Source organism: Apteryx rowi, unplaced genomic scaffold, assembly GCF_003343035.1.
Source record: "Apteryx rowi isolate R43461 unplaced genomic scaffold, aptRow1 scaffold_59, whole genome shotgun sequence".
Classification (NCBI taxonomy): Eukaryota; Metazoa; Chordata; class Aves; order Apterygiformes; family Apterygidae; genus Apteryx; species Apteryx rowi.
Genome location: NW_020450860.1, coordinates 1,163,004 through 1,177,555, shown reverse-complemented (window position 1 = coordinate 1,177,555; position 14,552 = coordinate 1,163,004). Strand labels below are relative to the sequence as shown.

The following is a 14,552-nucleotide window of genomic DNA, read 5'->3' as shown; positions in this document are numbered from 1 at the left end:
AGGGAAAAACAAAGCTGCAAAGTCCCCTCTGGTGAGGCCCACGAGGTTGGATTAGTCAGAAAAGTTATTCTCAGAAACTTCTGCTTTGGAAGGGGTTGGTTTTATTTCCAGCTTCAGATAAATATGTTTTTAAATGGCGGAGGGTCCGCTTCCTCGCAGCCTGATACGAATAGCGAAGGCCCAGCCAGGCTGGGCCTCCTCGCGCTGGGAGCACGCCTTAGCAAAGCGAGAGCGACTCTCCGTTCCCAGCAGAGTGACTGCTGTCCAGACAGCGTAAATAGCAATTACTGTTGCTCCATTAAATATAAGACCTGCAGGCTGCTTATCTGTAACGGTGCCTTTCTTATTCCTTACCGGCTCTTTACTGCGGGCTGAAATACTTCTCCCTACACGGTCCCACCTTCACGCTTATCACAAGCAAATTAGGCAGCCGTGCCCACCCCCTGCACTAATTAAGTAAGTCTTTCGTTACCTGGCTGGAGTAGCAATAACTACATGGCTTAACAGAGACACAGCAGTGACCTGCACAAACGCCTCTCCTGTCCCTCAGGCACGGTCCACCGCAGGACCGAGCTCCGCACCAACCTCAGCGCGGGCAGGAGAAGTGGAAACCCTTCACCTTGGAGCGGCTTCAAATTCACAGCCRCTTTCTTGGTGTCACATCGCACGGGCACCTGCTGGACGTGCCGGGGACGTGCTTCAGGACAGTTTGGGGAGAGGACACCCACCCAAGGGGCGCAACGCGGCCCACAGGACACCCGCTTACTCGTAAGGCGGGGCGGTGGTGTGGACTTCTAGGCCTGGGTTATCACACCCTTCCTCCGCTGAACCGGGTGCTGTTTAACTCTCCCCTTTGCCAGGGCTTAGCTTGCRACCGGAGCTGACTTCACCCCGCGCTCGCATCAATACGCTGCGAACCAGCCCGTCGAGCCGCTCGTTAAAGCCCCGTCCAGCTAACAGCCGCACGTCGGCGGCTCAGCGAGGCTCTTTCTTTGCCTCCCTGCTCCCGCGGCAAGCCGGAGCCCTTGCCGGACCAGGAGACCCCTCGCGCAAGCTCCCGGCCAGGCTGAGCTTGCCCTGGCTGCTCTTTCCCAAACCGACCTCCAAAAGCCTGAGGACACAAGCAAAACCGGGCAAGTCAGCCAGGCTTTCGGAAGAGCCGGGGGCCCTGGCGAATGAGTATTTCGCCAGCCGTGCCCCCCCTTGCCTGCTCCCGCTGCAGCCAGCCCTGCTCCGAGCGCGCTGGCCGGCCCCRGGGAGCGAGGGCTCCCGGCTCAGCAGCCGCCGAGGCTCCACGCGCAAGCGTGAAGTCCTCCTCGGAGGTCACCTCCCCTGCGAGGAGCGGCGATCGGCCGGTCCTCGCGGCTTGAGAGCCAAACGCCCTGGAAGGAAGCGCATCTCCCAGCTCATTTACCACGAAAGAAGAACCGCCTTTAAAAACAACCCGATTTGGTTTCCCTCACGGCCGCGTGCCAAGGAGTGTGACAGCTGTCAGAAGCCCTGCGCGGGCACGGAGGAGGGGCGCGATCCCCAAATCCCGCTGTAAATCACTCCCACCGCCRACGAAGCCGGACGGACGCCCGACCGACAGCGAGCGGCAAGGCTGGGCAGGGATCTCGGAGAGGTCTGGTGGCCCAGCTCCTCGCCGCTTCCCCTCCCAAGAGCCCGTCTCTCCCGCCCCGACGGCTCTTCCCTTCGAGGCCGGTTTAAGCCTGCGCTCACCCACCTCCATCTCTTTATCCTTATTAAAGGATACAAGGAATTGCGCACGTGCAACACATCCGCAGCCCCCCTGCACGCRTACGCCCGGAGCAGCAGGCTTCTCCCCGCCGCCGCGCGAGGCCGGGGCGCGCTCAGCCCCCGCGTCACGCTAGCTCACGCCAAAAGCCGCTCCGTGCTCTGACCCCGGCGCAGGCTCTCGCTTCCGCGCTGGCCCCCGTGCTCGTGCTTTCCCTTCCTCTCGCTCCTTCTCCCAGCAGGAGCGCTGCAGCAAGGACGCGCGCGTCCCGGGGCGGTGAGGGCTCCCCCGAGTCCCCCCCTGCGCTCCCCGCGCGTTCCTCCCCCGAGCCGCACGGCAATGCCCGCCGAGGGGGAACGTCGTCAGTCCGGTTTCTAAGAGCRGCCTTAAAACGTGTGAGCCGTTTCTTGGGAGTCGGGGATGATATTTGCAAAGTGCCTGTGCGATACGGGAGCATAAATCTCGTTTCTTCACAGAGCGATAACGATCTGGGGTCTCCCTGGAAATCACGTCGCCTCAGCGCTGGGCAAGGACTACGCCGAAAAACATTCTCGGGGGGCTGATTAGAAAATGCTGATTCAAAAAAAACCAGTCTTTAGGCTTTTCATCAGGATTAGGGTTCAATTTCAGCCAAAACCCGGGAGACCCAACCCGGACCGGCTGCGAGCCCGCGCTCTGAAGCCAGCCCCGGCTTGCACCATCCATCCCAGCCGGACGTCCTCATCCGCAGGATGGAGGCTCTTCTGCGGGACGGGGAAAGGGGGGGATTCTCCTCCCCCCAGCACCCTCCCACACTAGTTTTGGGGTAACCTGGCAAAGTTTCGGTCACTTTGGCACCTTCAGAAATGTTAAGAGCAGTGGACTAATACTTGGTGAGGAAAGCGGTGGCGGAAATGACGTTATTTACGCTGCTGCATGTAATTTGCCTCCCAGGACCGTGCTGCAGCCTGATGCGGATCCCAGAACACGCCAATTACGTCACACCCCAGCAGCTGAGACTCCGGCTTTTCGGAGCCTTCCCGGCCAGCTGTGCGTGTGCTCTCCCCTCTCTGGGACTCATTTACATACCTGCACAGATTTTTTTCTTTTTTTTTTTTTTTAATGAGAACACAAAGCCAAAAAGCAAACGTGGAACGCCTTCTCTAACGAAGAGGCCCCTGCGTCTCCAYGATCTAAGGCTAAAAGCCCCGACGCAGAGGAGAGCACGGCCCGGAGCCCCGGGCTGCGCTGGGGGAGCTGCAGGCTCCCTCCTGCYCGCCCAGAGGCCACGGGCGAGGGACACGCTCCAGCAAGGCCCAGCCGGCTCTTGGCTGGCCGGGGGGAACGCGGGGGAGGATGCTGGTTTGGGTAACTCTGCAGCCCCTCCGGTGCGGGGGGAGCCATGGAGATTTCTGCCGGTCCTTCCGCACCACGCGCTGCGGAGGAGCCAGCCTGCTTTCTGCCGGCTCTGGAGAGGGCTCCCGTCACACGGGTCTTCTCCTCCGCCTTTGCTTGGGGCACGCGTCACTTGAAACCCGTGAGCCAGGGCTCAGGGCTCTCTGCACACGGAGCGGCGGAAGAGCTGGAGCAGCATCTCCGTTCATCCCGCACCGCCACAGGGCCAGGCCGGGGACGTCGGCGACCAGAGAAGGTCCCTCCGCTCTCCCGCCGAGGACCTCCCAGGAGCGCAGCACACGCGCAGCACTTCTTCCAGCCCTCGCTCTTGGAGCAACGGGCAAAGTCTACGGGCTGCTGCATTTATTAAACACAAACCTCGGAATAAAAAAAGTAAGGCCCTTTTAAATGTGTGCTCATTTTAAACATAAAAATAAACCAAGTGGAGACAGTACGATACTTATGCGTTTGATTAAGCCRTCTTCTGCTGTGTGGCTGGATCTGGGCCCAGCGATGGTTTTGTYTTCTTTTTCAAGTGGGGGTGAGACAATAAATTCAGGGACAACGAGTAACACAGTCTGCAAAGAGAAACAGTCCCGCTCCATACGATTGCTGCTAGCTGTCAAACTGACGTCYGAATCAAACTATTAGGGCATCGGCCCCACGTGACAAAAAGCAGCGCTAATTGCAGGCAAGCCCCAGAGAAAACCGGCAAAAACCTAAAGCAGATGTGAAACAGCGGCTTTCTTTTAAACCCAGCTCGTGCACGAGGAAACCCAAGCACCAGGCTCCCCCTGGAACGGTGCAGAACCAGGGGGAAAGGGTGAGGTTTGCAAACCGTCGAGGATTTTTCCAGCCGTAGCAAGGTATCACGTCAGACTCTTTACTGTGCCTTTGCTAAAGTAACACCTGCTGGGCCAAATTCTCTTCTCAGCTGTGCTCGGAGCAAAGCTGGTAGCAAGCGCCGCCTGCTTCCTGCCAGCGCTAAGCAAGGTTAGACTCCATCCTGCCCGAGTCCACGATCTGAAAAGTACAGCGGTATTTTTAGTTGCCCGGAGAGAGCCAAAAAAGCAAGCGAGCCTTGATACYGCGGAGGTGCCACGGCGGGGCGGGGGCGCGCTGGGGGGGGGGACAAGGCCGAGGGAGGCGTTGCAGACCTGCYGGGACGCCCGTGCCCCTCCGACCGCTGACGCCCTGCCGCTCTGCGCCGCGCGGAGGCGACGGGAAGGGACATTAGCCGCTGCACGCACATAGTACACACGCGCGCGCGTATCAGCCGCGCCGTGCCTTCTCTCCAAAAAGCTGCTGAGAGCAAGCGATAAAATGCTCCGGAGCAACTCGCTAGCTCCGGGCCAGCTCGGTTACAGGCAGCGCAGGGAACGCGGGTGGCCAGGGCGCAAGGCTCTGCCACGCAGCAGAATCGTGCAGGCTCAAACCCAGCCGTTTGGGTGCCCCCGACGCACCTTCGAGAGCGCTACCAGTGCTGGACCGGATGGAAAAGGCAGATGCGCACAGCTGGAATCATGTTCCTTTTACCCAAATCTCACTCAGTTATAGCTCCTCACGTTAAACTTGTCTGCTTTCAAATGCTGCCCAGCTCCCCGCCGCGGGGCTTCGTGAAGCCCTTCCCCGGAGCGGATGACCGAATGCTCCGGCAGCCGCGACGCGGAGCTGCCCGTGATGCGCAGGGGCTCAGCTGCATCCCCAGAGCATTTTCCACACAGCTCCAGGGAGGAGGAGCTGGAAGAAGTCCACCCCCGGGCCTGGAGGGACTTGCAAGAACACCGAGATGAGCACTTAGTRCTTGCAAAATTATAATAGAAGACTTCCAACACACAAAAATACCCCTGTTGAGACCAACGTGGCTTTTTACAGATGCAGCCTTTGTCCCCTCGCTGCAGAACGCATCTGGATAAGCCATGCTGTTAATCCAAAAAAAAAAAAAAAAACTGCATTTTTTTATCATGTGTATGGGTTCATGGATTACACTTCAGGGGTTCAGCTTTTGCCTGTGCTTGTGCTGATGGTAACTGTTGTCTGTTTTCAATCACTGCTAACTACGTTTTAAAAGCCTCAGTGAAATCCATCAGCAGGCCCTGGCTAAGCGGCTTGTGCTCTGCCTCACYGAGACCGTTGCCAGGCGATACGCTAATGTCTTTTCCTTTTCATTTATTTGATCCCTCAGCAACGGGGAGCCAAAACGGAGCGCAGGGAGCAGCAGAGCACGCTGCCCCACCTCTGCCCGCCGCGGCCGGTGCGGAGGGCCAGATGCACAGCCCCTGCCATCAGGCAGGCCTTCGCCAAGAAAAACCGCCTTTCTTCCAAAACCTGGAAGTAGGTGCACGTGGAAGAGGCCAGACCCAGCCGTCCTGCCTCGGCGAGCAGCGAGGCCAGGAGCCCTGCGAGAGCCGCTCTGACCTGCAGGTGCTTGGCCAGCACAGAGCGAGGAAGGCGACGGTCTCCTGGCCACCGGCGCAGGACACGGGGCTTCCTCGCTCCTGGCGGTGCTCATGCTCCTGCCACCTAGCATCGCCCATGGGTTTATCCCTGGAGCCACCAAGGGCTTGCAGGCACCATGGCGAAGCTGCCAGCGCCGGGGGTGTTCAAGCTGAGCAGCGCTTGCCCCGAGGCCAGGCGGGTGGAGCGGTGAGGACCACTCCAGCCGCAGCAGCCCCGGCGAGCGGGATCGCCCCGTCCGGCTCGCCCGCGGGCTGGAGCACGCAGCGTGCCGATGTGCAGGGCTCCCACAGCAGCGCTGCGGGAGACGGCGCTCCGAGGGACCTTCCTCGGGGCCGGAAGCAGCAGATACGCCACTCCAACCTCAGCTGTTTAAAGCTTGCCCTTAGCTACACACCGGGTATCCAGATTTCCCTTGCATGGGGAGAAGCATCAAAGGCGGGCAGGATGGAGGAGGAGGAGGAGGCCTTCTCTGTCTGCTGCAGCGAGCCCCGTCACTATCCCAGCAAGCRGAGCCAGGAGCCCACAGTCCCACCTGGGACATCGGCACCCTTTCCGGGAACCGCAGGAGCCCGATTTCRGCAAGCGGCCTCGCGACATCCCCCCCTGCATGAATCCAGCTCGCAAGGCAGAAGCTCTCTGGCGAAGCAGCTCAGAGATCATCCGAGCGGAGCGGCGGCGTTACTGGCGCTGGCTGCCTTTCCCGCCGGCTGCTCCAGCTCGGGCCCCCAGCGCTGCTCGGAGGATGAGCTCATGGCTATTTCAGGTTGGATTTGCTCTTGGCGATCTCCCTGGTAACCAAAACAAATGACTCATTGGTTTATAACAGATTTATTGGTTGTTTGTTTCAGCGTCCGGCGGAGCACACAGAGTTTCACCACTTCGCAGGACCAGCCCAGCCGGGGGTCCGAGCGGGCGTAGGACGGTGTTTACAGCCATTGCCGTGGAGATGGGATGTGTTAGCGCTGGAGGTCAGAGGGAAAGCCGAGTTCAGGCCTGACCTGGGCGACATGAAGCTTCCAAAAAAAGCAGATGTGCGAGGTGTGAGCAGCAGGTGTGCGGCACGGCATTAGCTCACACACGCCGCAGATGCTTCTGCACAGCGGCCTTCTGCCGTCCCAGATACCACATAGGTATCAACCCCCTTGGCACAGCAAAATAACCGGGGAGACGCTGTTTGCAATCCTTTCCTCCCAGAGATTGCAAAATCTTTTCCAAAACAGGTATCCAAGGGATCTGTCACTAGCACATCTGCTGACACCAGATCTCAACAGCTTCGTGTCACAAGTAAGAACTATGAGGACACCAGCCAGTTATAGGACTCGTTCCCTGTTTATGCTCTTGCACATGAATTTCCTCCCGTTCATCATCACATGCATCAGCACAAAGGGCACTGAGAAGCCAAGGAACAGGACTAAGCCCAGGGTATTTGCCTGCTCTGACCTCCAACACAGAGCGTTTGAAAGAAATCAGCAGTGTCCATTTAGCCTGTCACACCTAGACCTAGCCAAGATTTAGCACAGAACTTACCCAAATCCCCCCTTAGATTTAAAAAAGGGGGTTGGGGGGTTGTTGTTTTCACTGAAAGTGTTTTTGCAAGAAAGAAAAACTCTGTCCTGACCAGCTCAATCCAGCAAACTGAAATTTTCAGAAGTCCTGCAGAAATGTAGCTTTGGCTGAGACCCCAGTCCAGTCCTCTGATGGGAGTGGGCCGGTTGCATCCCCCACCCGCAGTGGGCCAGGGAAGGCATGAGCAGCCATTTGAGCAAAGCGACTAAGCCCCACTATCCAGCTAGGCAGGCTGGAGAGCTGGTTCCAGCTGCCAGGTCATTGGGTTTTAAATGGACACAACCTCGCAGAGCACAGCGGGGCTGGAGAACATCTCCCGTTCATTCAGCGCGACCAGGTCCCCTCTGCAGAGCACCTGCAGCCCCGCTGGGGGAAGCCCACCCTGCCACAAAGGCAGGGCCAGAAYCAAAGTTTTCACATTTAAGATTTTTTGTGACCTTACGGCGCTAACAGGATAAAAGAGAAGGGGAGATATCAGTGAGGGGTGGACGACATGCTCGTGCATCGAACCGAGCAAGTCAGCAGAAAACTAAAGACTTCCATCCCTGCTGGATGCCTTCGCACCTCTGCAGAGTAAACGTGGGCTGCGTTCTGGTCCCGCTCCRATCCTGCTGCCCATGCCATTTCCAGAAACAGCACTGAAGTATGTTATACATCAAGTGGCGTTTACCTGGCAGGCTGGTCGAAAGGGGAAGCGTGTCTGGCTTCCAGTCAGCAGAGCAGGGGTAGAGAGAAAACAGTGTTTGCAAGTGTTGAGTGAAATAAATAGCTCTGTGTATTTTTACAGCAAAATGAGACCAGAGAGAGAGAGATTCTTGCACCCTCCACTGCTCATTACTGCCTCTCTTACGGTACCGGCAGCAGCAGGACCAGGTCAGGACAGTGCTTGGAGATCAGCAAGGACTTTGAAGTGGCAGCAGATCAGTAGGAATTGCTCTGTTTTCTGCATCAGGACTGAATTAGGACCAAGGAGCCCTGTCCTCCTGGAAGTGCTGTCTCCATTTTTGGTCCCCTGAACCACCGACTGCTCTGCAGTGAATGCCGTACAGAAGAGCGGGATGCGGTGCCAGGCTCCCAGGATGCTTTCAGGATCCTAACGCTTCCTCTGCAGGCTGTGCATCCAAACAGACGCCAGCCAGAACAACTCATCCAGCCTGTCCCCTGGATTAGGTAAGTCATACTATAAAGCTGTCTGCAGTCTGCAGTAGCAGTATGAGTGTACACAGCTGTCCCGGGACGGCACGTCTTCTGGGATGGAGGCAGTCCTGGGCATTACACACCTAYGGGACATTTTAAAAATCTTTCTGCTTTTTCAGTGGAGTAAGAGGTGGAACAAAGTAGCAAGACTCAGAACAAAGCGGAAGAGGCTAGAGTCTCCAAAAATGAGACGGTAAGACAGAAGCTGGAAGGACAGGCAGGGCCCCAGAAGTGACTAATTCCAAGCCTTTGCCCCAGTGTTTATTATAGCAAAGAGCAGATAAGAAAGGCAGCTGATGGTAACAACTGCCAGGGGCAGCCAGTCCCAAGTTAAACAAAGAGCAAATGGCTTGCAAGTAGCCTGCCAAGTCTGAATAGTTCCCACAACTTGGGGCATTTCTTTAAAAGAAAGTTCAGGGTTTTTTCCCACCCCACCCTAACTCCATATCAGCAATGAGGAAGCTATAGGTTGGGTGGGTTTCAGTCACCCTTGGGGGGGGATTTTTGGCCAAAGACCCCTGGAAGCACTTGAAAACTGAACATTCCCAAATGAGGGCATTGGGGAAGGGCTTGGAGCCAATTCCCTGCCTGAAAGCCAACAGGCAACCACTGTGGGCAGGACCAGCCGCTGGTTTTGCATGCTGACCACTATTTTTCTTACCAAGGGAAGCAAGGCACATCCAGCACACTGGTTCAGAAGACAATTTCGGAKAGCTGAGAGGTTTTTTGCTGTCTCTGGCCAAACAAAACAGCGGAGAGCAGCTCTTGCTCTCCCAGAAGTGCTAAAGTCCTCTGCAGCTTAGACACTGGCGTAACACAAGAACGCTCGCATACCAGCACAGCCACTTTTGTCATTAAAGCCAGCTTGCAAGTCAAAAACAAAACAGGTTRATCACAGATCTGTGCACCAAACGTGCCTCCCACCAGGAATCGCTCAGCACATCCAGCACGGGCAATCGCCCATGTTAAGAGTGGCCTCTGAAACGCATCATTGCAGGGGACAGACACCACCAGAGCCAGCCATCATTTYAGCTGAAGCTCCCGTATCCCAAGGTATCACAAGGCATGAGAGGCTCTGATGTCTTGAAGAGAAGTAGGAGGGTTTCTCAGGAGGGTAAGCATTTTTTTTTTTTTAATCTATTTCCCTTGTTCTTCTTCCCTGTCTACATCAAAAAACAGAAGTCAGAACAGACTCATTTCACTGTAGCTCTGCAGTTTGGCAAGAATTAAACCAGCTTTGAAACAATTTGATTCCAAATCATTAAACGTCAAAATATACCTGTCAAGCAACCTCTGATTTTAGTCTCTATTTTTCACTCTGATTTTGTTTTCTCCTTCCAGGAGTGGGAAAAATATGGCAAACAAGGAAGCTGAAAAGCGCTGCAGTGCTGTGCACTTCCAACAGGAACAATCTTCTCCTGTTCTTCATTTGAGCTCTGGGTGACAACTTGTGTTCTGCATTTGACTCCAACAGATCACAAATGCAACCATATCCCACCACTTTTAATCCCCCCCGGTTTTATCTGGTGTTCATTGCCTATTCATGTGCCAAGCTACCAGCTCTGCTGGGCAAGAGGAAGCAGAGCTTTCCTCATCCAGCTCTTTTCCACCAAACAGGAGAGGGAAATCCCAAATTTCATCCGTCACTGGGGTCACCTCAGGGAGCAACAAAGAACAAGGCACATCTGTGAAATGAGTGAATCTTCTAAAAACACAGCTCTCCCCAAGCACTCTGGAGTGAAGAGGTTTTGAATTTCCTACTTGTAAAAATAATGCAATTCTTTAATACCAKCCAAACCAAAATTGTAACTTTGCACTAAAGTTTCCAGGCAGGCGCACAGCAAAATACCATCACTTCCACCCTGGGCTGCAGCTCCCTCACTGTCAGGAGCCCTGACACGACCATCCAGTCTTTTCCAGGACACTCTGTCATTTGATCTTTTTTAAAGAGCGCTTCCTCAGGACTCTCCCTGTCCCCTTCCAAGATGGTTATAGTGCCATCTTCACCCTGCTTTTGAATAACTCCTACCAAAGTCCTAAATGCCATTTTAACCCTGCCCTGCCATGGGCTGAGCACCCTCCTTGCCGCGAGGGAAAGAGCCATTTGCTCAGAGGGAGATCAACGAGCTGGAGGAACMCGGGAGCATCCACCCATCTCCCAGCTGACACCGCTCTGTCTTGCTCTGACAGCGGGAATTTGCTCTGGCAGCATCCTTGGCACCACACACACCTGAACCACTCTGAAAGCATCGAGGGCCAAACCCTGCTTCRGCACAAGCTGCAGAGACCCCCAGTGAATGCTGCCCCTCGGAGAAGGACTTTTTTTTTAATCTTCCTACGTAACAGCTCAGAGCAGAGTAACACCTTTGTGGGAAATACTTAAAGCAGCAAAATGAATCCATCTTTGGTAGGAACGMGATTTCTGGCTACCGGCCTGGGGAAGGTGAACGTGCGTACGCACGGCGCCTGCACCCTCCAGGGCCGAGGATGCACAGCACGGACAGGGCTGCGTTTCCCCAGCATCCCTCCCCGCTTCGCGCCCTGCCTGTTTTGCCAGCACCCAGGCCCAGCAGCACCCGCTTTAGACACAGCAGGAAAATTTCCACGCACCGAGTGACTCAATAACCCTTCTTTAAGCGACATTATTTATCAATTTACATGTTGGTGCGGAGCTCAAGGTTCCGCAGCGGTTTTGCCCGGCCCGCAGCCTCCCTTCGGACACAGGCCGTAGGTGAAGCGGGAGAGACGCTGGCCCCAGACCGGCCTTGCGCTCTCAGCCCCGCTTCGTCCCCGCAGCGGCCAGCCGGGAGCGATATGCCCGGAGATGGCTCGCGCCGCCTGTCCGCAGAAGCCCCCCGACGGACGCCGGGGAGCCCACGGGCGCTGGGCTGCGCCCCGTCTCCGAGCGCCGGTGCCTTTGCTCACGGGCTCTGCCAAGCGGCTGCAGGCAGGGTTGTGCCTGGGGAGGAAGGGACTGAAGGCAGACTGTACGGCACAGCCCTTCCAAAACCGTGCTGCAGAAGTGGAAACATGCATTTCATCTAGATAACATTTAATCCTTCAGAGTCCTGGTGTCTCGAGAGCCATCTGGTTAAAATTCCTCTCCAAATCAGGGTATCTAAATGAAACATGAGGTCTCTTTCTTCCTCCCACACTCCCGCTGCCAAAATCAGACATGAAATGACTGATCTCAGATATTTCTGCTTTGTTATTCCCCCTGTCTGCATCTTCTATAAGAGAGAAATGAATAAAAGAGCTAAAGTGTTTTGACTGTAAAGTTTGCACTGTACTTTTTATTATAAAGTCACAGGTCAGGTCTGGGAAGGTTTATCATAATTTCCATTACTTTCTTTCCAAGCAAAAAGCCATTCCAGAGCTAAAGTTACAGAATCGCACCCAAAAGCTCCACTCGGCTACCTCTGCACTCCTGCACGCAGGGGGCAAGGTGACGCTAGCCGTCCACGCGCCTCCCGGCGATGCCCCCATCTCAGCCCGGCCCCGGGGGAACCCGGCACCAGCTGGGCGGCCGCTGCTCTCCGGGGAGCCGCTCCGAGCGAGGAGAGCGCCCGAAGCCCGAGCRAGCTTTGCGCGTTGCTGGTTGTGAGGCTCACTTGCTGCTAGTAGCGCCGTGCACTTAATGCCGCTTTCGGACTGACAGAGGCAGAGGTCTAGGCCACAGTTAAATGTAGTGTTAAAAGGTCCAAGCGATAAAAGCAGTGCTGGGACTTCAGGTTTCAGCAGTCCCAGGAAAAGCAAAAGTGCTAAACATAGGCTGGGCTAGTTCATCTCATCAGCAAAGATCAGAGGAATTTTCCAAGGTACTTTAGGGAATTAGATACCTAAATCCCCCCAGGGCATCGCCTGGGCAGTTGCACATTTAAAAGGACATCATTCACATAGGTTACTGCTGAGGGGACAATGTTATTCCTGGCTCACATCATTATTATTTCCGCTGGAGCACACGAAGCTTCAGCCATGTCCGAGGCTGTGGATAACGAGTAGGTGTCTCCAAGAGGGAGGAAGGGAAGGTAGTCACAGCTGTGGTACCGGTACCATGGTACTTTCCATCAGCATGCATGCAGTGCAGAAAGGGCAAAGGGACATCCTATAACATGGAACAACCCTGTTTTCACATAGATGAAGTCATAGGAAAATCATAGGAAATGATTTTTTTCTTGTAGACAAGGAAGGCAGTTTTTTAAAGCCATTGTTACACCCTAGTGCATTGGGCATGGCCTGTGAGCAATATTCAGGGGATACTGGCTGAGACCAGAGACAAAGTGCATCTAAAGCATCGTCCCCCTGCTCCTGGTGGCGAGGAGGGACCTGACAGAGCTCCCACCAGCTGGCTCATGCCCTATGTCTGRGTTTTCCATTCATGGTACAGCTTGACGGAGAGGCTGCTTCCGAAATAAAGCCTGCCAAGATGCACTGGAGAGCATTTATTTTCAAGAGTTTGAGTACCCTAAACATTGCCTGCTTTTGGGCAGCTGCCAATATTTACATCCAGGCAGAGAATCATACCAGCATATGCAGAGACAGGCCATCATGCCCAGCGGGGAATAACACCTCCTGGTAGGAGCACTTCAAGAGCCCAGTCCTACAGGTCTCCCCTGGCCAAAAGAGCAGTGCAACTCAGAAACCAACGGTAAAATCCCAGTCCAGAACTGGTTCCTAAGAGCTAAAGTCCAAGACCTGAGCAGTTAAATTTTTGTTACTCTGAGCTCTTGTTTTTGCACTTAGGTGTTTCAAAGCTAACATCACAACTCACATTTTCCTAGCAGTTATTAGTCAAGAATGGATTTTTATTTACTGAGCTCTTTAGGGAGAAATTAGGGACTGGTTTGTATTCAGGAATGCTGTACTCGGGGGCGGGGGGGAGAGGGTGTTGTCTATGAAATGAAGTATGTGGGTGCTTTTATCATTAAAAAAGAAAGTTACAATTTTAAAGCCATATTTGGCTGCATGATCAGCTATTCACTTTTTACATCATGGCTTAAGAATTTAATCAGTTTCCTTTCTAAAGCTTTTTTTTTTCCTTCCCCTTTAAAAACTTCCCAAAACAAAGTTAAAAAAAAAACTAATTGGTAGCACATAAAAGGAAAAAAAAATTGATGGAGTTCAATGATTTAAAAAGCAGCCCCGTCCCTTTCTGAACCACAAACTAGCTCCTGCTTAYGTAACATGGACTGAACCAGAGTCACATGCATTAACTTATCTTTTGAAAATTTGCTAAAGAAAAGATTAACGACAGAGACACCCATTGCAAACACACGGGTGGATAGTTTCACTCATGCAGGTGACTCCGCAGACGTAGATACAAGGGTGCAGTGTTTGTACAAAGATAAAGGCATCTGCATTCACACGGGGACASGGGCAGACGCGGCTCATCAGAAACTTTTCAGCTCTCTGAACTCCCTACGGAAAGGAAGAGGAAGGCGCAATAAGCACCGGCTAAAAGCTGCGTTTCTATATTCCCCCATTCTGTTCCTAACCGCCTGCTCCTGCGCTTTAGCGGGTATCGGTCCCTGCTTTCCCAGAGCCTCACATCACCTGAGGAGCCCACAAAACAGCCGCTGGTTTAGCTACTTCCTCCCTATCTGTCACTAAAAACTTCAAACCGGCGCACTGGATCACCTGCCGAGAAAAGCACGGTGCTGACAGCTCACGCACGGCTCCGTCCTGCTGCAAACCCTCCCCAAACACCCACTCGACCGGGAAACAACGGGGAAAGAGGAATGCGCACCCCGGTCGCCGCCGTTAGCTCCAAACCTACCGCCTTCCCAGGAGGGACCGCCGCTATCAGAGAAAGGAGGATGCAAAGGAAATCAGAGGCGAGAATCCAGATCAGAGAAACCCCACACTCAAACCCCCCCCCCCCCAAAACAGGGGCAGTTTCCGAGGTTCACTCAGCGTTAACTTCCTTCACGAAGCAGCTGCTTGCCAGAAAGCGTTTTAGCAGCGGTGCATGCTACGCGCGCAGCGGTTCCCCGCTCCCGCCGCAAGCGCTTCCCAGCGAGACCCCCCCGGCGGGGCAGAGCCGAGACCCCCCCGGCCTGGCCGCCCCGCTCGGCGAGGCCGGTGCTCCGGGGGCAGGTGCTTACTGGCGGCTGCGGAGAGCCCGGGAGCTGCTGCGAGGCGGCGGCTGCCTGGACGGGACGGGACGGGACGGGACGGGACGGGACGGGGCGGCGGCGGCGGCGGCCCGGGCGTGCGG

General features: G+C 55.0%; 1 protein-coding gene across 1 annotated transcript in view; it reads right to left on the bottom strand.

Moving 5' to 3' along the window:
* The window catches only part of FHL1 (four and a half LIM domains 1), a 34,692-nt gene extending 20,155 nt beyond the window's left edge, over positions 1-14,537 (bottom strand). Inside the window, exon 1 of the mRNA XM_026082689.1 lies at positions 14,440-14,537. The gene's annotated coding sequence lies outside the window, so the exon portion shown is untranslated. The remainder of the gene's footprint in view (positions 1-14,439) is intronic.
* Between the last annotated feature and the right edge of the window lie 15 nt (positions 14,538-14,552).